The sequence below is a fragment of the Malaclemys terrapin genome, chromosome 2 (genome assembly GCF_027887155.1).
Source record: "Malaclemys terrapin pileata isolate rMalTer1 chromosome 2, rMalTer1.hap1, whole genome shotgun sequence".
Lineage (NCBI taxonomy): Eukaryota > Metazoa > Chordata > Testudines > Emydidae > Malaclemys > Malaclemys terrapin.
In genome coordinates, this window is record NC_071506.1 from 103,514,692 (window position 1) to 103,535,111 (window position 20,420).

The window sequence follows — 20,420 nt, forward strand, 5'->3', positions numbered from 1 at the left end:
AAATCTGTATTTTATATGCTGATTACTTTGATTTTTGACTGCCTACGTGTTCATTTGATGATGCTGAAGGATTTGCTGAAAACAAACCACCAATGCCAACAAATGACAACCAGCATAAACAAAGTGCTGAAATTATCTACCATTGTGGAAATACTTGGAGCTAATGAGAGGGCATGCCAACTCTTTTCTGAAGTGGACTAACTCATTCACCTCTGTTTGACAGTTTCTATGTCCAAAGTAATTGCAGAACGAAGCTTTTCCACAATGCAAAGAATCAAAATTTACCTCTGATTTACAATGTCGCAAGAAAGAATGAACTCTGTAATTTTTCTCTACAAAGGACATCATGGCAATTTTGGATCATCTAGATGTTGGCAGGTAATTTTGTGAATTTAATGTAGCCAGGAAAGACTTTCATGGCAAGAAGGATTAATTAGTATTTCCTTATGTAGGACGCTAAAGAAGACACAATTTTAACCATTTGTTAATTGTATATAGTTCCCATTAGTTCTACAAATACAAGTTATTGACTGTTGAAGTTATGGAGAATTACTCCACCAACTGAAAAGACTGAATTCTACAGTGATGAAACAATGGAACTCAGACTTTCATGTTAATTTAAGTTGCTTTTAATACCACTACTACTAGTAGTAGTAATAAGCAAAATAAATGACATTGCAAAGCAATATAGCCTATTTTGATATCCTAATCTCATACAGGTATATTTTGGAATGTTTTCTCATGTAGGTTATGTTTCCAAGGAGGTGTGAAGTTCAGTGACCAGCATTCAGGTATTTTAGTGTTAAGTTATACAGTAATAATTAAAAAGAAAACAGATCCAGTAAAGTTGTTTGGATTGATTGCATTGTGATTGCCTGTCATTCCTTCACTTTCTTTTTAATTACTATTCCAGTATAGCTATCTTCATAAATGGTTTGAATATAGTAAAAAAAAGCCTCATGTTTCAGTAGGTTTTTGAGATGTCTGGTTGCTTCCCCCACACACACTTTTGCAGTCCTTCCAGCACCCATCTTGTACTATCAGGCACCCAGAAGAACCATTGAGGTGCCCAGACAGACGTTTAGACCACACAAGGCCCATCCTCCACTGTCGCCTCTCAGATGGCTACCTCATCCAAATGAGGATTTTGACACCTTGATAGAGGCCCACAGACACTCTCATTAGATCTTCAGCTGCAACATCCATCCATTCACCCACCTTTTAGAGACCAACTTGCCCATTTCTTCCCTTCTTAAGATGTATCACCTCAGACAAATGGGTACTGGAAGCAATCTCAGTGGGCTACTCCATCCAATTGAGCGCCGTTCCCCCTTCCCCTCCTGTCCCTATTCCGAGATACTTCTCACGCAGGGCTCCTAAAGCAGGAGGTAGAGTCCCTCATGCAGGTGGGGGCAATCAAACTCTTTCCTCCAGAATGTATTAGAAAGGGTTTCTGCTCCAGGTACTTTCTGGTCTGGAAGAAAACAGGAGGATAGAAATTGATTCTAGACTTCCAATCTCTAAATACTTTTATTCATACACAGCACATCAGGATGGTCACCCTAGCAACAATCATTCCATCATTACAGCCCAGGTACTAGTTTGTCACCCTCAACCTTTAGGATTCCTCCTTTCATGTAGCCCTACACCCAGCGCACCAGCACTTCTTCAGGTTTGTCATGGGAACTGATTATTACTTGTATTGTATCCTGCCCTTCACCCTATTTACTGTCCAGAAGATCTTTAGGAAGCTCTCCTCCTTCATTGCAGCCCACCTGTTTGGGAATAGTCGATTTTCCCTATGTGGACAACTGGCTCCTAAGTGGCCGATTTTTCCTGAAACTCCAGTCTGCCACCAAGAAGATTCTAGCTCTATTCCTTTCCCTAGGCCTTCACTTCAGCATAGAGAAATTGACCTTGATGCCTGTGCAACACACAGACTTTACTAGGGCCACCCTAGACTCTGTGGCAGCCAAAGCATACCTACCTGTAGACAGGTTCATCATGATATCCGCCCTGATCTCCACCTTACAGCAGAACCCACAAAACACAGCGAGGGTTTATTTGCTCTGAGAATGTTGGCAACTCAAATGTTCATAACCTACATGCAATTACTGTCTGTGTCTTCAAGCCTGTCTCAAGGCAGTCTATATTCCCAGCATGTGCGAGGTGTTGGTCCCTCAGACAGTACTCAACTCATTCAGTTAGTGGAGGACCCTCAAAAAGTCTGCATGGGAATCCCCTTCTCAAATCTATCTCACACATCACCACAGATTCCTCCCCGTTAGGCTGGGGCACTCACTTACAAGCTCAAACCATTGAAGGCAGAGGGACTCTTTGAGAGTTGTCACTACACTTCAACATCCTTGAACTTTGAGCTGTCCGTTATACCTGCTTCTCATCCTATCTCTCATCTGGGTTCCCATTGGTCTGCGTGATGTTGGACAACTGAGCAACCACAGACTATATAAAGTACTGAGGAGCAAAATCTGGATCCTTATGTGAAGAATCAGTGAGGCTATGAAACTGGTGCATATTTATCTGCAAAGATCACAAAACACCATTGCAGATTCACTGAGCAGAACTGTCTATTGAGTCCGTGTTTGGGAGCTGACTGATGTGGTCTTTCCTAGAGCTCTACCTTACCCAGGGTCATCCTCTGGTAGACCCCTTTGCCATGCCTTCCAACTTGAAATGCCACTTCTTCTTCTTGAGGAGAGGACATGGGCTCAACTTCCTGGAAGACACACTCTTTGCCACGTGGCCCCAGGGTTGTTTATACACCTTCCCTCCAACTCCACTTATCCACAAAGCCCTGCTCAAACTGAAAGAAGAAAAAGCAGTTATAATTTTCATAGACCTGGCATGGCCAAGACAGGTGTGGTTCCTGACCCCAACCCATCTGGAGATGCACACACCTTTGCACCTTCCCCTAATGACGGACCCAGGAATCAGGATCCATAACCTACCCCAACCCATTATCCTTGCACCCAAAGGCCTGACTCCTCAATGGTTCTCAGGCCTAGACAAAGAAAGCTTTCCCAAGTCTATTCAGTTCTATTAAATAACAGTAGACCTACCACATGAAGGACTTATCTGCAGAAGAGGAAACACTTCAAGATCTGGTGCACCCAATGCTCCATATCTCCTGCCAATTCTCCCCCAGAGTCCATATTCGACTACCTACTAACCTTGAAATCACTGGACTGTCCCTGAGCTCTATCAAGGTTCTTTTAGCCTCCATCACGGGATTCCACTCACCAGTAAAGGGTTTCTCAGTCTTTGCACATCCTTTCTTAAGGACCTTTAACAGGCTGCTGGGGACATGCAGAGTTGTGAGCCACCATGTTACCTCTCTGCCTCAGCAAGAGTGAGGTTTGCTGGCTATTAAACTGTGTCAGCTCCATGCTACACCAGTCTGTCTTCCGCACCAGCAAACTCCTCAAGATCTACCAGCCTTAACCTTGGGTAGCAGGTAACAACCCATGAACTCCAGCCCCTGAGCTCCTCAGAGATGTCTCTGTGCAATGCACATCCCCTATCACTGTACATTCACAGAAGATATTAAGTTTGTTGTTCCTTTAAAGAATCAGTACATTACAACTTAACGTACCTGGGTTAAACACACCCTTCCCTTCAAGCACAGCACTGAATTTGGTTTATAGTAAAAATAAAACAAGTTTATTAACAAAAGGTTAAGTGATGCCAAGTAGAAGGAATAAAGGTAGAAATAAACAAACAAATGTAAAAGTACAATTTCTAATGACTAAGATCTAACTTAAGCTACATTCTTTGTTCTAGGTTGTTTCCTCCCCAAAGTTCCTTTCCCAGCAGTAGTTGGCTAACTCTTAGCCAGAATCCCCACAGAGTCCAAGGTCCTGTTTTTCCTTGTCTCCTCAGGTGAACAATAATCCAAAGTCTTTCTGTGTGTCCTTATGCCTCAAACTTTGCCTTGTTTCAAGGGTCAAAGTCACTGCCTAGGATTCAGTCTCCTGTCTCCTCTAGAGTGTGGAGGGTGACTCCATCTTGATGAAAGTGTGCCTTGATGTGTTCCAATGTGATGCTTCCTGCTGCAATTTCACAATGAAAACGTTCCCTTCTGGGGTTTCCCAGGATGAATTGTAAGTGAGGGCTGCACACTACTCCAGTGTTTGTGGGATTGTTCGTCTGTTTAATGGATTTGTTAACGAAAGGACTTGTGATAAATTGCAACTGTTTCGCATGTTCTCCTTGGGTCTCTCATTCTAATAATAATGGTAATAATCTTTCTGAGGCTGTAGTTGCTTAGAAGACTCAACTCTTATTGATCACTGCAGTCTAAGAGATTAATCGATACTCAATATACCAATCTATCAATTAGGCTACATCTAACACTTAGAACACTAAAAGTGGAACCGTTTGGTGTAAGTGCCATCTGTGCTGCCTAACTAACCTGAGAAGTGAGGAGGAAAGAGAAGAATCTTCCTGCAATCTCATTAATCCAGGCTTGCATGCCTCTAAATAAATTTGCTAAAATTACCTCATTATGCACATTGTTCGGCTGTCCTTTCTAAATGATGAGCACTTGTGGTGTACTTTAATGGATATCATTTATTTGGCATCTAATGTTCCACCACTCTTAACCAAGGAGGAGCTGTTAAGAAGCATTAGTTGAACTATAAATATTTGTTTCCAATCAAAGGATCATATGAGGTGATAAAATATATGATTTTGTATCATGAATAAAACAGGGTGGGGATAGTGTGCCTTCAAAATAAGCTTTTGTCCCATAGTTTTCATAAATTATCCTTTATTTGATAGGGTCGGGGGGTGGGGGAAGTTTAGGGCATGTAATGTAATGTTTGTTTTTGGTTTTGTTAAGTAAGTTAATTTGTTTCCTGTATATGAGAAGTTAATGCTACTGGGTAGTCAGCATTATGTCACTGTAAGCTGAATTGAGTATTAGGATAAACAAGAGCCTTTATATGCATGTTGTTTAAATGTATAGAAAGAAATATCCTACAGATGTGGGTGGTAACCTTGGTCCTTACCATTAAAATCTTTTACTGATACTCAACTTGCATTGATCATTTTCAGGGTAAACCTATTACTAGTGGATAGGCTGTTAATATCCTATATAAAGTCAATGGGGGGGGGGGAAACATTAACACAGAGTTAAGATTGCTTTGTGGTATGTTGTCCTCTTGCAGAACACTGAGTTGAGTAAAACTCAAACTTCTGAAAACCAGACAATGAACAATTAAGGTTGTCCATGCAGCCTTAACACTGCCCTCTTTCAGCCGTGCCCCGATCTGCCTTGATAACACACATACTTTTACTCTGCCAATCCCACAGTTGCTGAAAATGTACAAGCGCTTCACTTCCTTTTAAATCAATTCACTCTTACCCACAGAATTCCATCTAATACTATTAAAGGACAAAAAGGTTGCCCATACTTGTCCCTCTACTATCTTCAAGCAACTCCTCAATATGCCCATAACTCATACTCACTGGTACTTGACTTTATAAGATTCAGGAGGTTCTCCCTTACCTGAACTTCCAACCTCTCATCTTCCCTACCATCCATCCACCCTCATTTATTCCCCTCTCCATAACCTCCTTTCCTTTGCTGCAGCTCTCAAATCCCTCTCCACCAACACCTCCACTGCTTTTCCTGCCCAATGCCACTCCCCTTCCAGGAAACATTCACATATCTAATTTTTTTCCTCCATACACTTTTATTACATTCCTTCCAAATTAAAATGGCCATCCATGACTCACAAAGTGTAGCTCTCTCCAACCATTCAGTCCAAAACTCCTTTAAGTCTTAGGTGTGGGGTTGTTATTAATTTATCCTTAATTATGTTAATTGAAATGTGAGTTCACAGCCATCACAGGGTCTGTGATTCATCCAGTACTTCCCAGTACAACACAGCAAAAGGAAAACATTTGGGGAAGGGGGAGCTGTAATTCAGGAACTCCTCCATCATGAACTCAAATTTGGATTACTATTGCTAACCCCTGCCCCCATGAGGCACACCAAATTTCAAAGCAATCCAATTCACCATTCAGATTTTAGAGCACTTACAAGAGTGAACCTTTAAAGCATATAAAATGACGGGAATGGAAACCCCCTAGCCTTTTTTCTATATTGGCACATGCGCAAGGTAAGCATGTACATTTTCTTCAATATCATTCTCAGTTTGGGGCCCCCAAAGATTTAATGGATACCACCTTGGCTAGAACTCAACAGAGTTGAAACTGTTTTGACCTACACCACAGTAGTAGCTTGATCTCTAGGTTGTGGGGGGGATGGGGAGGGGTGCCACCAAGAAATTTTTTTAAATGGTTGTTTGGAGTGGGGGCTCATCTCCAGAATCTCTGGCTCAAATGACTCCAAAATTGGGTCACCAATCCTAATGGGCACCCTTCTGAGACTCACCAAACTACAAAGAAATCCAACTAAGCATGTTCATTGTAGAGGCTTAGAAAGGTCAATTTTTAATCAGATGTTGTGATGCAACCTTAGCTATAATAGTGCTGGTACACCACTATAAGATAATCGTCTCTCTCTCTCTCTCCCTTACACTATTACCTAATAAATATTTTCCTAGCATTATCATTCCTCTAAAGTCTCCAGATCATTTCTTTAGACTAAATATTAATCTCTTTAAACTTTCCTCATAGGCATGGGTGGCAGGTTTGTAGAAATTTTGGTGGTGCCCAGAACCTGCCCCCCCCCAACTCTACCCCCTACCTGCCTGAGGCTCTGGGAGGGAGTTTGGGTGCAGACTCTGGGCTGGGGGTTGGGGCGTGGGGGGGGTGAGGGGTGCAGGCTCTGGGAGGGAGTTTGGGGGGCAGGAGGGGTGTGTGGGAAGGGGGTGCACGCTCTGGGAGGGAATTTGGGGATAGGAGAGGGTGCAGGGGTGAGGGCTGTGGGGCTGAGGATGAGGGGTTCATGATGCAGGAGGGGGCTCCGGGCTGGGGCAGAGGATTAGGGTGCGGGGGGATGAGGGCTCTGGCTGGGGCTGGGGATGAGGGGTTTGGGGTGTTGGAGAGGCTCAAGGCTAGGGTGGAAGGGCAGGGTAAGGGCAGCCTGCCCTGCCATTAAGGGATGGGGGGCACTAGGACCCTGGGGCAGCAGACAGCAGTTGAGCGTAGGAATGTGCTACACCGGCAGCACAAGGAGGCACGGGAGAGGCGCGCTCTGCTTTCTTTCAGGCAGGAATGCGGTGGGGCAGGCGGGGACCGGGGCCCGATCCAGGCAGGGCCAGGGGAGAGACCCAGCTCCAAATATTGGTGGAGCAGGGCCCCCAACCCTGAATATTCCTGGAGCCCGGGCACCACAAAAGTATATAACCTGCCTCCTATGCTCATAGGTTATGATCTTTCGTATGCTCATGGATTCTGAACTGTAGTTCCCTAGAGGAAAAGCTCCTAGAAGTTATTGGGGTTGCTCAAGGAGTAGGTCTGTTCACTGATCAAACTTCAATAGAAGGAGTGTCTTTGATCTCATAGAATATAGAAGGTTCTAGAAAGAATATGGCAACTGTTTAGTAGCAGGTAAACTACTACTACCAATCAGATAGTTGGACCATCAGCCCTAGCTGTAAGGAAACCCCTCTCCGCCACGACCCCCCAGTGTGTCAAATCAAAATAACTGTAAATTTAACTTTTCTGGGTCCTGCCAATCCTAAAGAATTGAATAAGCACTGATGCAGTTCTGAAGTTATCATGAATTCAGAGAGAGAGAGAGAGAGAGAGAGAGCACCAGCAAGAACAACAACATAGCAGAGAGATGAAGATACACAGAGCTGAAGCTAGATCACCATGGGTGAAATTCAGCCTTTGGTATAAGCTTGGACAACTCTGTTCACTTTAACTGGGTTGTTTTTTTGTGGGTGGGGGTTAGTTTTTAAAAAGGGGTGTCAGCATTTTTTGTAATGTTTAAATGAAGACCATGCTCATTCACAAAAATTGGCATCAATGGGGCTACTCGTAGGGTAAGGTTGTCAAAGGGACTACTCTGTGTAAGGGTGACAGAAGGTGTCTAACCTAAGACCTGGGGGCCAACTTTAGTCAAAGAGGGTGCTTGTGTTAAGATTTGTATTTGATTATGCTTCCCCAGCAGTCCCAGGTACAGCTCTGCTGTGAGATGGGAGCATGCTGAGCAGGTGTTATCTTTTCCCTGCTGCATCATAGAGGAGGGAAGTTGTGAGGAGGAAAGGGTAGCTGTCAAGGCTCCTTCCCCACTCTGAACTTTAGGGTACAGATGTGGGGGCCTGCATGAAAACTTCTAAGCTTAACTACCAGCTTAGATCTGGTCCGCTGCCAACTCTCCCAATGTGCTAATTCCCTTCCCTGGGTAGCCTTGAGAGACTCTTCACCAATTCCCTGGTGAGTACAGATCCAAACCCCTTGGATCTTAAAACAAGGAGAAATTAACCATTCCCCCTCCGTTCTCCCACCAACTCCTGGTGGATCAAGATCCAACCCCCTTGGATCTAAAAACAAGGAAAAATCAATCAGGTTCTTAAAAAGAAGGCTTTTAATTAAAGAAAAAGGTAAAAATCATCTCTGTAAAATTAGGATGGAAAATAACTTTACAGGGTAATCAAACTTAAAGAGCCCAGAGGACCCCCCTCTAGCCTTAGGTTCAAAGTTACAGCAAACAGAGGTAAACACCCTAGTAAAAGGTACATTTACAAGTTGAGAAAGCAAAGATAAAACTAACACGCCTTGCCTGGCTGTTTACTTACAAGTTTGAAATATGAGAGACTTGTTCAGAAAGATTTGGAGAGCATGGATTGATGTCTGGTCCCTCTTAGTCCCAAGAGCGAACAACCACCAAAAACAAAAGCACAAACAAAAAACCTTCCCCCCACCAAGATTTGAAAGTATCTTGTCCCCTTATTGGTCCTTTGGGTCAGATGTCAGCCAGGTTACCTGAGCTTCTTAACCCTTTACAGGTAAAAGGATTTTGGAGTCTCTGGCCAGGAGGGATTTTATAGTATTGTACACAGAAGGGCTGTTACCCTTCCCTTTATAGTTATGACAGAAGCTCTGATTGCTTCATTGCCTACTTTTGTTCCAGGCTCTGGGGGTCCCAGGGAGAACAGGATAGGAGCTCAACTCGTTCTGTCTGAGCTTAGGGAAATAGTTAAAATGTTGCTTAGTTGCTGGTTGGAATTTTCAGAATTTTCATTTTTTGACAGTAAAAGCACGCTGAATATTTTGTAACAATTAATGAAAAATTCATCCTGCTTTTCACCTGGCTATTGAGATGTTTCTGAATATGTTGAAATTAGAAATTCTGATGGCGGGGGGGTAGGGGGAAAGGGACACATTTGAGCTCTGGATCTTCATGAAATAATATATTCAGTCCTTGATATCATTGCCCTAAATAATTAACAGAAATTGTTTTCTGTAAATAAATTATTATACGGTGTATTAAGCCCTGTTGTAGAGAAGTATAAATATTATATGTACTCCAGTATGCATTGTTTTTAAAAAGTATTAACCAGTGTTTGTCTCTGCTCTCTATAGCTTCCTACTTGTGGCCAGGTGAGTGGATTGTTTTTATCCCTGTACAAACACCACTAAAATCCCCAGTCCAGCAACTGATTCAACAGGGGCAAATTCCTGTGCCTGCATGGAATCAATTGCAGAATTGGAACCTAACACCATCAGTGGTGGATTAGCCACTGGGCAAATGGGGCCCATGCCCAGGGGCCCCAACCAATTGGAGGGCCCCTGGAAAAATGGGCATGCCTCAACCCACTCCGTCCGGCATTTCTGCTGGAGAGCAGGGTCAGGGCGTGGGGGTTTGCTCTGCTCCAGCCACCTGATGCTCCTCCCAGGGAGCAGGGGAAGCCCCCGTGCCCCGACCCCACTCCCCGGAAGGAATGCTGGGGAAGCGGGGGAGGGACTGCAGGCTGAAGGGGTGGGGAGGGGCCCCTACTTGCTCTGGCCCAGGGCCCCACAAACCCATAATCTGCTTCTGAACACTGTACTATAGAATGGATAATGAAGATTGCTTTAAATTATTCTGCCATAATCCTCTCCACAGAAAGCCACATAATACACTGCAGGCTGGGTCTCCAGCAATCCTTTGGGAAGTGAATCTGTTTAATTCAGGACCAGGAGCACCAGCAGCTGTTCTAACGCAGTGGAATTACTTGAAAAAATACCTGCAGTTTCTCTCAACATATATGAAATTTTAAATGATCGTTGCTATTACTGTCATCCTAAATAGAAATCACAGTGGCCCCAGTTTTCAAAAGTGGGGCCCTCTAATATTGAGTGCTCCAGTTATGGCTGTCCAATTTTAGACCCCTAGTAGGGCGCTGACTTTCAGAATTGTTGTGTATCCACGATTCCACTTTAAGCTGACGGGAACTGAGGGCGCTCAACATGTGTGAAAATCAGCTCCCTAATAAGTGCCTAAAGTTGGGAATCAGAATTAATGGCTTCTTCTGAAAATTTGGCCCAGTATTTCTCTAACTCTTTCAACACTATGTTATTGGCAGTGTTTTCAGACCTGGGCGGTTAACATTAGGGTCCTAAATCCTACAGTTAGATACCTAAAGAAAATTGGTCTGATTTTCAGAAGTGCTGAGCATGCATAAATCCCAGTGAAGCTGGTTGTAGCTGCATACGCTCAACACCTTTGAAAATCAAGCCACTTATTTAGATGTCAAATCTGAATTTAGGAAACTAATATTGGGCACAGAGGTTTGAAAACTTTAGTAAATTATTCTGACTTCCTGGGATACCAAAATTCAATCTCTGTACCATTTGTGGCAATGTACTGTGTATTAATGAACCTTATTTTCTGTTTGTTTGGGTTACAGAAGGATATTTTTCAGTGTGAAACTGAAATTATGAAACAGGATATAATAGTCTTTATTATAAGCCATTTGCTAACTCCTTGTATCTCAAAGTCACTCAAAGAGCCATTAATTACAAAGAAAAGAGTAAAGGTTGTTGGTGACATTTAATCCATCACCTTGGTTTTATTCATGACAGATCCCCAGGGAAAAGAGAGAGAGAGGCGCTTTCTAAGGTGCCCTTCCTCAGTGAAGCAAATTCTCTGTTTTCACACCATGCCCAGGATGGAGCACAATCAACAGAAGTCTTTTGGTCAGAGCACACTGGCAGAATTCATTTACATTTTTCATACACACTGTTGGGCTCTAAATTAGCTATCACCTCTCAGTAAAAAAGTTCCTGAGGGATTATTGTGAACAGTTCAGTGAAGATGTCTGTTCAGTGTGCAGCATCTGACAAATAGGCTGATGGGATACTAGGAAGCTTTGTTTTAAAAGAAAGATTATCAAATGTACAGAAATAGTTATAAAAGCATTGTAGTGATACATCCACATCTCCAACATGGGCTTGAAGCAATGATAATGGATGCGTCTTTCACCTTTTGGTCAGTAGTATTACCATCAAAGACTGATGGCCTGTGATGAGAATAGAATTGACGACCTCAGCGTCCATGTCTGTAAGTGTATCAGTTTTGCACATTTTACAAGCACTATGTTTTACATCTTTCATGAGCACTAGATGACTTTAGACCTTTCAAAGAGAGAGGGACTGATCTTCCAACTCTGATTAGTTTCTGGTCTAACAAAGAAAGCATGTTGATTCAGATACCCCTTCTCCAGAGTACCCTAACTCAAGGCTGGCTGGGCCTCAAAATGAGCAAAGGCCAAGAGCAGTTACCTCTCGACACATAGCTAGGGCCCTACCAAATTCACAGTCTATATTGGTCAATTTCACAGTCATAGGATTTTAAATCCTATTTAAATCTGAAATTGCACAATGTTGTAATTGTAGGAATCCTGCTCCAAAAAGGAGATGTGTGTGGGGGGGGGCCCACAAGCTTATTGTAGGGAGGGTTGCCGTACTGCTACCCTTACTTCTGCACTGCTGCTGACAGCAGCTCTGCCTTCAGAGCTGGGCAGCTGGAAAGCGGCGGCTGCTAGCCAGGAGCCCAGCTCTGAAGGCAGAGCTGCCACCAGCAGCAGTGCAGAAGTAAGGATGGCATGGTATGGTATTGCCACCCTTACTTCTGCGCTGCTACCTGCAGAGCTGGGCCCTCAGTCAGCAGCCGCCGCTCCCTGGCCACCCAGCTCTGAAGGCAGAAGCACAGAAGTAGGGGTGGCAATACCATACCATGCCATCCTTACTTCTGCACTGCTGCTGGCGGGACGCTGCCTTCAGAACTGGGCACCTGGCTAACAGCTGTTGCTCTCTGACTGCCCAGCTCTGAAGGCAGCGCAGAAGTAAGAGTAGCAATATTGCGAACCCCTTAAAATAACTTTGTCACCCACCCACCCACCCCCCGCAACTCCCTTTTGGGTCAGGACCCCCAATTTGAGAAACGCTGGTCTCCCCCATGAAATCTGGTCTTTTGTGTGCTTTTCCCCTATACTATACAGATTTCATGGGGAAAGACCAGATTTCACACTCGGTGATGCATTTTTCATAGCCGTGAATTCAGTAGGGCCCTACACATAACCTAATTCAATTTCTTTGCTAGTCCTTCTATTGTGTAGCAGCTCCTGGACCACGTGGAAAAGGGATGGGGAGGCAGAGGTAGAAATACCTTTTTTGACTGTGCCAAATAGGCAGACTTGCTGAAAGAACCTACATTCAATGTTCAGAACTAGTCACCTCGGTTTGTATGAAACCTGAAGCTCATTTTTCAGGCTGTACCAGCCCACACTAGCCAAATGCATAGATGGAAACACAAGACATTCATTTAATGAAAATGCAATCACTGGGGAAATAATATGTCTGCTGTCGGTTACTCATATATCTAAATGCATTGTAGTGAGCGTGACTATTTCCGAGTGGTTCTCTTGGGGAAGGAAGTTGCAGAATTGGAGACGTCCAGGATATCATAGTCATTTCTAATTGTGTCCGGCTACCCTCATATTTAGTGCTTGCTCCCTTTGGCTGCCACTGTCGCAAGTCTGGTAGCTGGAGGAGGGCTCAGCCTCAGGCTTGCATGGTAGGAAGGGTGGTCCAGGGAACTGTGTAGAAATATTATTTATTTGCCTATTCTACAGAGGCAGCTGTGGATGTTAAATGCCATCATATCAGTCGGTTTCCATGAGTCTGATTCTGCTTTCATTTCCACGATGTAAATTAGAAGTAGCTTCTCTGAAGTCAGTGAAATTACACTGGTTTGAGTGAAAATGGAAGGAGGTCTCTCATGAGTTAAAAATGTAGCGTGTTTCCTGTCCTTTTTATAGGTATAGATGACAACTTAGCCATTATCTCACTGTGTAAACTGGTAGAGTGGGTCACCAGCAAACACGCTTTTAGCAGTCAGCAAGGTCTCCTCCTCAAGATGTTGTGACATTCTGTACCTTGGGGGAACGTATTGTAACCCATATAGTCTTCATTTTCATATAATTGTGATCTCACATATAAAGCATGCCTTGTAAGGTATTAGAGGAAAGGTTATGATCTGCAGAAAGTCATTTCTCAATCCATATATGTGTATCATTAATGCATATGAAGTTATGAGAATTGTGTTGTATGGTGGTCACTAAAGCATGCTGTCAGTTGGGGAATCAGCCAGATATTAGCTCCCCAGAGGCAACAGCAAGGAAAGTAACCAATGCCTGGGCGGGGTGTCAAATAGCCCATCAACCGCTATTGTCCAGCAAGGGAGCTATAATGCAATGATTCACTTGCATGGAGGCCCCACCAGGGGAATTGCTCATCCTTGCTTGAAGAGACTCAGCAACGCCACACAGACATGCCTGGATTTGTGTTCTACAAGCATATGGACTCAGAGTATAAAACAGGCAGAGTGGGCACATACGTGGCCCTTCTCCTGCCCCCACCTCTAATGCAAGCAACCAGGACACTGAGAAGAAGACAAGACTCCAACAGATGACCCAGGTTTAAGGAACAAACCTTTATATTAAAGACTGCAATATCCAGTGGGGTGAGAAAAAATGCTTAATCTAGTTGCTGCCCAGTCTAATAGGGTTGAGAGTTTAGACTGCGTGCTTATATTTTCTTTTCTTTTGGTAACCACTCTGACTTCTTATGCTTTGACTTATAATCACTTAAGATCTATCTTTATAGTTAATAAATTTGTTTGTTTATTCTACCTGAAGCAGTGCGTTTGGTTTGAAGTGTGGCAGAGACTCTCCTTGGGAGAACAAGTCTGGTACATATCAATTTCTTTGTTAAATTGACGAACTCATATAAGCTTATAGCATCCAGCGGGCATAACTGGACACTGCAAGATGAAGGTTCCTAGGGTTGTGTCTGGGACCGGAGATATTAGCTAGTGCCATTCGCTTGCAAGTAGCTGGGAGCAGCTTACATGCCAGAGGTTGTGCGTGAACAGCCCAGGAGTGGGGGTTCTCACAGCAGAGCAGGGTAAGGCTGGCTCCCAGAGTCAAGAATTGTATTGACCTAGCAGATCACCGGTCCAGATAACACCAGAGGGGAACGTCACAGATGAACACTTGTAGGTTATTGTACGCTGTATTAACAACAGGAAAACAGATCATTCAACATATGAAAAATTCCCCGACTTGAGGGATTAGTCCTATGAATGCAGAGTCATCATCATCATCATGTTCCTATTACGCCTCTGGCGTTTAGGGCAGTGACAAAGCTCCTCCACTCCTGTCTGTTTCTGGCAAGTCTTTCTATGATTACCCAGCTGTGCCCCAGGTTTTTCAGCTCAGCTTCCACAGCTCTTCCCCGTGTTGTTTTTGGGTGGTCTCGTTTTCGCTTGCCTTCAGGTGTCCATCTTATTGCTACTCCGGTGATGGAATCAGTTTCCATCCAAAGCATGTGACCGATCTATCTCCAATGCCTCCTGGCAATGATGATGCTCAGATCCTCTTGGCTGCACTGTATCAATGGATCTTGGTTTGAGATTGTTCTGGGCCAAAAGATATGGAGGATTTTTCTGAGCAGGTTGTATGGAATGAAGACAGTTTAGACATGTCATACGTTCTCATTCCCCAGCATTCTGCATTATATAGTACTGTGGAAAGTACGCAGCTCTGATAAATCTTGAGTTTGGTTTTGGTGTTGTATTTTGATGATTTCCAGATTGTATTTAAGCTCCTGAAGGTCTTCCTGGCTTTATTGATTTTGTTCCGGAGGTCCTGGTTTGTTCCACCATCCTGGCTGATGGTGCTGCCCAAGTATGTGAATGTTTCTACATTGGTGAGAACATAACCCTCAATCCATACTGGTGATGGTGAGACAATATTAAAGGTCATGATATCTGTCTTATTGCGGTTGATTTTCAGTCCAATTTGCTGGCTGACTGCATTGAGTCGAGTTGGTTTTTCTTGTATATAGTGTTAGGTATTTGATATGAGAGTGAATGCAGTATCAAGCCCTAATTTCCCAAAGGTATTCTCCCTCTGCTATGTCTCAAGCAGCCACTCTTAGGCCTCCTTTATGCTAGGCTTTTTTTTAACCAAAAATTGCTACCACTGTTACTGTTTGGTCAACTCCATGAATAGTATTAACTGTGGAAGGGTTAGTGTAAACAGGACACTAGTGTTTTTATGTCATTTTAAACCTGCATTATTTAATTAATACATTATTTTTTCAACAAGCATTATCAGCATGGAAGCATGTACTCTGGAATGGTGGCTGAAGTATGAAGTGGCATGCGAATGTTTAGCATATCTGGCACGTAAATTCCTTGCAATGCCAGCTACAAAAGTCCCATGCGAATGCCTCTTCTCACTTTCTGGTGACTTTGTAAATAAGAAGTGCGCAGCATTTGTGACGCTGCACTCCATAATGTTTTATGGAAATATGCTTATGAGTGTGAATATAATGTAACTGGAATATGCTATATGCAAAAGGCCTCCTGTAGGGTATCATTACAAGCTTATAATCTCCTGAGTGTGTTCATCCTATTTATATGTATGTATCATTCTTGTATCTGAAGCTAGAAATATGAAGTATAACTCTGAGGTCCTATTGTAATTATGCAAAGTGTGGACTATTGATGATGATTTAGAATCTTGATGGCTCCCATTGACTAGGACAATTGGTTGTAAATGGCTCTGTTTACTTGCAAGCCTTCTTGTGTTCATGTAAGCCAGCCCAGGAAGAATGGTGGAATCCATCTTAAACTTGGTGTTTTTCCATTTAGAAGGAGGGGTGGGGATCCAGAGAGACAAAAGATTCCCGCCTTGTGTCAAAGCTATAACAGGGGGTGGAAGAGAATAAAGGGGACCCAGTCATGAGATGCCTGCTGGGAATTAACAAGGACTGTACCAGGGGAAAGGATTGGGCCCAGACTAGGAAGGAGTCTAGTCTGTGAAAGAAGCTTATTGGAACATCTCTGAGGGTGAGATTTACCTGTAAACAGTTTCTTAATGTATTAGGCTTAGACTTGCGTGTTTTGTTTTATTTTGCTTGGTGACTTACTTTGTTCTGTCTATTATTACTTGAAACCACTTAAATCCTACTTTTTATTCATAATAAAATCACTTTTGTTTATTAGTAAACCCAGAGTAAGTGATTAATACCTGGGGGAGCAAACAGCTGTGCATATCTCTCTATCAATATTATAGAGGGCGGGCAATTTATGAGTTTACCCTGTATAAGCTTTAGGCAGAATAAAACCGATTTATTTGGGGTTTGGATCCCATTGGGAACTGTCTGTCTGGGTGCTGGAGATAGGTGACCTGCTGAGCAGTTTTTGGTTAAAGTCTGCAGCTTTGGGGTCATGGACCAGACCTGGGTCTGTGTTGCAGCAGGCTAGTGTATCTAGCTCAACAAGGCAGGGTTCTGGAGTCCCAAGCTGGCAGGGAAAATGGGCTCAGAGGTAATTCCAGCACATCAGGTGACAGTCCCAAGGGGGTCTCTGTGACCGAACCCATCAGCATTATCTCCCGTAAATGTAAACAAACGTGTTTGTCTGAGCGATTGGCTGAAAAAGTAGTAGGACTGAGTGGCTCTAAAGTTTTACATTGTTTTGTTTTTGAGTGCAGTTATGTAACCAAAAAATTCAACATTTGTAAGTTGCACTTTCATAATAGAGACCGCACTACAGTACTTATATGAGGTGAACTGAAAAATACTATGTCTTTTGTTACAAATATTTGCACTGTAAAAATGATGAATAAAAATCATAATATAAAGTGAGTCGTGTACATTTTGTATTCTGTGTTGTAATAGAAATCAGTATATTTGAAAATGTAGAAAAACATCCAAAATATTTAATAAATTTCAATTGGTATTTTATTGTTTAACAATGTGATTAAAACTGCGATTAATTTTTCTTAGTTAATCGTGTGAAATAAGGTGATTAATCAACACCCCAAGTTATCACACAATACTACTCAAGACTAAGTAATTCTGCAAACACAGTAGGTGAAACATTTCACGTTCTGGACTGGGTAGGCTTTAACTCCCTGCTCTGCCTTCCTCTATAGTTTAGCCACTCGCACGAGCAGAATGTTTTAAGAAGTGCATCATCCCATGACTCTGACGCAGTATATATCAGACCTCAGAACACCCTTTACAATTTGGCTGTACTGCTTCCCATTTCTTTTTCAGAGCACACTGCTAATACGAACCTTGGCAGTACTTATAGGGAGCACAATGACACAAGAGTTGCCAAGTTGCCTTCCATTCCTCAACCTCCCCCCACATCCTGGCCGTCACTCTGGACTTTCTCCATGAACTCTAATCTATTAAATTAATTGTTACCCTTTGGAGGTTAAAACAAAATATAACTGATGCATACTAACACAAGGCACATCTCATTATTGTTCACCACTGTAACCTTCATTCTCCCACACTCCTTCCCTCTGTTATTGTTATTATAGTGTACAGAGACTGAGTAATAACCCTTTAAATAGTTTGTGAGCCTTCTAGTGAGTCTCCCTGTCTTCTGTTGCAGAAACCATCAGAACCCTGCCAGAGCAGCAGGTGTGTGTGTGTGTGTGTGTGTGTGTGTGTGTGTGTGTGTGTGTCCATATATATATCTATAGATATAGATATGTTAGTTAGGCATTGTATGTTTGTCTATACTTATTAACCATGGTTATCCAGAACCCAACTGTGTCATATTCTTAATGCTGTGTAACAAACAAACAGACATAACAGCATGCTTTGTCATGTTTTCTAATTTATGTTGAAAGTTGCTTGAGACTGTGACTCTCATTCTTATTTCCGTAAAATGCCATGCACATCTATTGTATTATAATACTACCCTAATTAATACTGCATGGGATTAAACTATGTTTTCTTTCCATTTGAATGATACAAGGCTAAAAAAGAAATCACAATAATGCTTACGGCCAATTTGTGCAATGCTAAAAACAGGGTTAGAACATTCCTTCTTGAATCCTGTATGTGGTCAGGCATTAGGATTGCATACCCCAGTAACGTTCTTAGCTTACACATGGAAGCTGAAAATGTTATTAATGGTCAAAAAGTCATCTGGCCTTTCAAAGATCCAGCTATATTTATTAGTCTCAGTGACCTGTCGAAGTGAAATCCATAGGCTGACTGTACATTGCGTAAATAAGCACAGTATTTCCTTCTGGTTTGTGTTAAATGCAATGTCTTTTACGTTCTCACTTTGCAGACAGGGTGAAAAGTAGCAGCATGGTACATTTTCTAAATGCTCTTCGTAACTTTTTACATGTCAATCAAATTGCCTCTTATTCTTCTCCTTTCTCAACTAAATATTCCTCATCTCTTCTAAAACAAGGTGAGGGTTGGGATCGTAGCAATAAGTTGAGGATCAGAACCCCTGTCCTGAACAATTAATATGGACACTGTCCTAGGCCTTGTCCCCAGCAACTAAAGCAATGCTAATTCCACAGAGTGCTGTTTGAAACAGCATAGGGATGGGGATTTCAATTTAAGGTACTTGTGAAAATAGGAATATTTTTAACATCTGCAGGTAGCAACAGCTACTGAATTTGTTACATCCCACATGTTTACCCATGACTGTTCCTTGAGCATTCACAGTAGCTAAATATGACACACATGGGTTTCAAATGTCATTCATTTTGATCTGTGGAGTTGTGATATATAGTAATAATCTCTGGACTTTCATGTGTATCTCTGTCCTCCCAAACATTGCCCCATGTTGGATTGAATGTCATTGTCCAACATGCTCAAAAGCATGTGTTCATGTCACTCTCTAGTAGCTGCAGCTTTCAGTGGACATATGTCCCAAGAAAGAGGGGAAGACAATAGAGAAAGGAGGAGGAAGAGGGGTAAAATACTTATGGTAATGCAACCCCCACAATCAGGAATTATTTTCATGGGTACCAGCTACTAAACTTTCAATTAACTACAAATAAAAACACTAAATACAAATAAGAAAAGTCTTAGCAAAGTAAGCCCTTTAATGGAAAAGGGAACTCAGGATGTCTGAGTCTGAGCTCTCCCTTCTCACATCTATCCCTGTCCCAGGCCACATATGTTTAGGGAGCCCCGACTTTCCCACAATAGAAGCTGGGGATAGTAGGTCAGTTTTAGTGAGAGGTCCTCTGGTTTTGAACCTCCCCTTTCATTCTGACCCAGCATTCTCACTCCCCCCCCCCCCCATTCTACTCGAGTCCCCATCCCCTGTAACTACAAGGAGGTGTTAATAGTATAATGCCAGCTAATCTTCCCTTCCTCCAACAGAGAAAAAGGGCTGGATTCTGGCACCCTTGCTCACACTGAGTTCTCTGAATAATCCCACTGATTCCAGGGGTGCTAGTCACACAATAAGGTATTACTCAATCTGAGTCAGGATGGCAGAAATTGGTCCTTACTATCACCTCTGCAAAGCTCCCTTAAAAACCACTCCAGGGTTCAAACTGAGACAAAATGAATAGTTCTCATACCAGTGTCTCCTGTGCATTAGTGCATTGTCTTATCAGCTAAGCCATTAACCTGTCCAAAAAATGAGACCAAACTCTTTGGCTGTACCATGGGTGACAATCAGGATGCCGATACCTCAAAGGGAGAACCGAGGGGGTTTTGAATCCAAGAATAAGCACTTGAATCAGCTGACCGCATACAATGTTATCGAGCTATAAAAATATGTTGGGAAGGGTCTTTTATGAAAACTTGTAATGTACTGAACTGGATGATTATACGTGATGAGAAATGTATACAGACTGGTTATGTATTTGTGCTCATAATTTGTGCTGTAACATTCAGCTCCATCTCACAGTGGTGTACTGCCAGGCAGGGGAGGGGCTGCTTCCGCAACCAGATGAAGCTAGCTCCAGGCACCTAGCATTGTACAACCCAGGAAAAGACAAGTGATGGGCCATTAAAGTTAATGGGAAAACACTAACACAACTTGAAACTGAAAAGAAAACCCGTGTCTTGGAAAACTAAGAAAGGGAAGCGGACCAATCAGGGCTCCTTCTGAGCTGCAATGTCTGCTCTGCAAAAATCCCAGAACA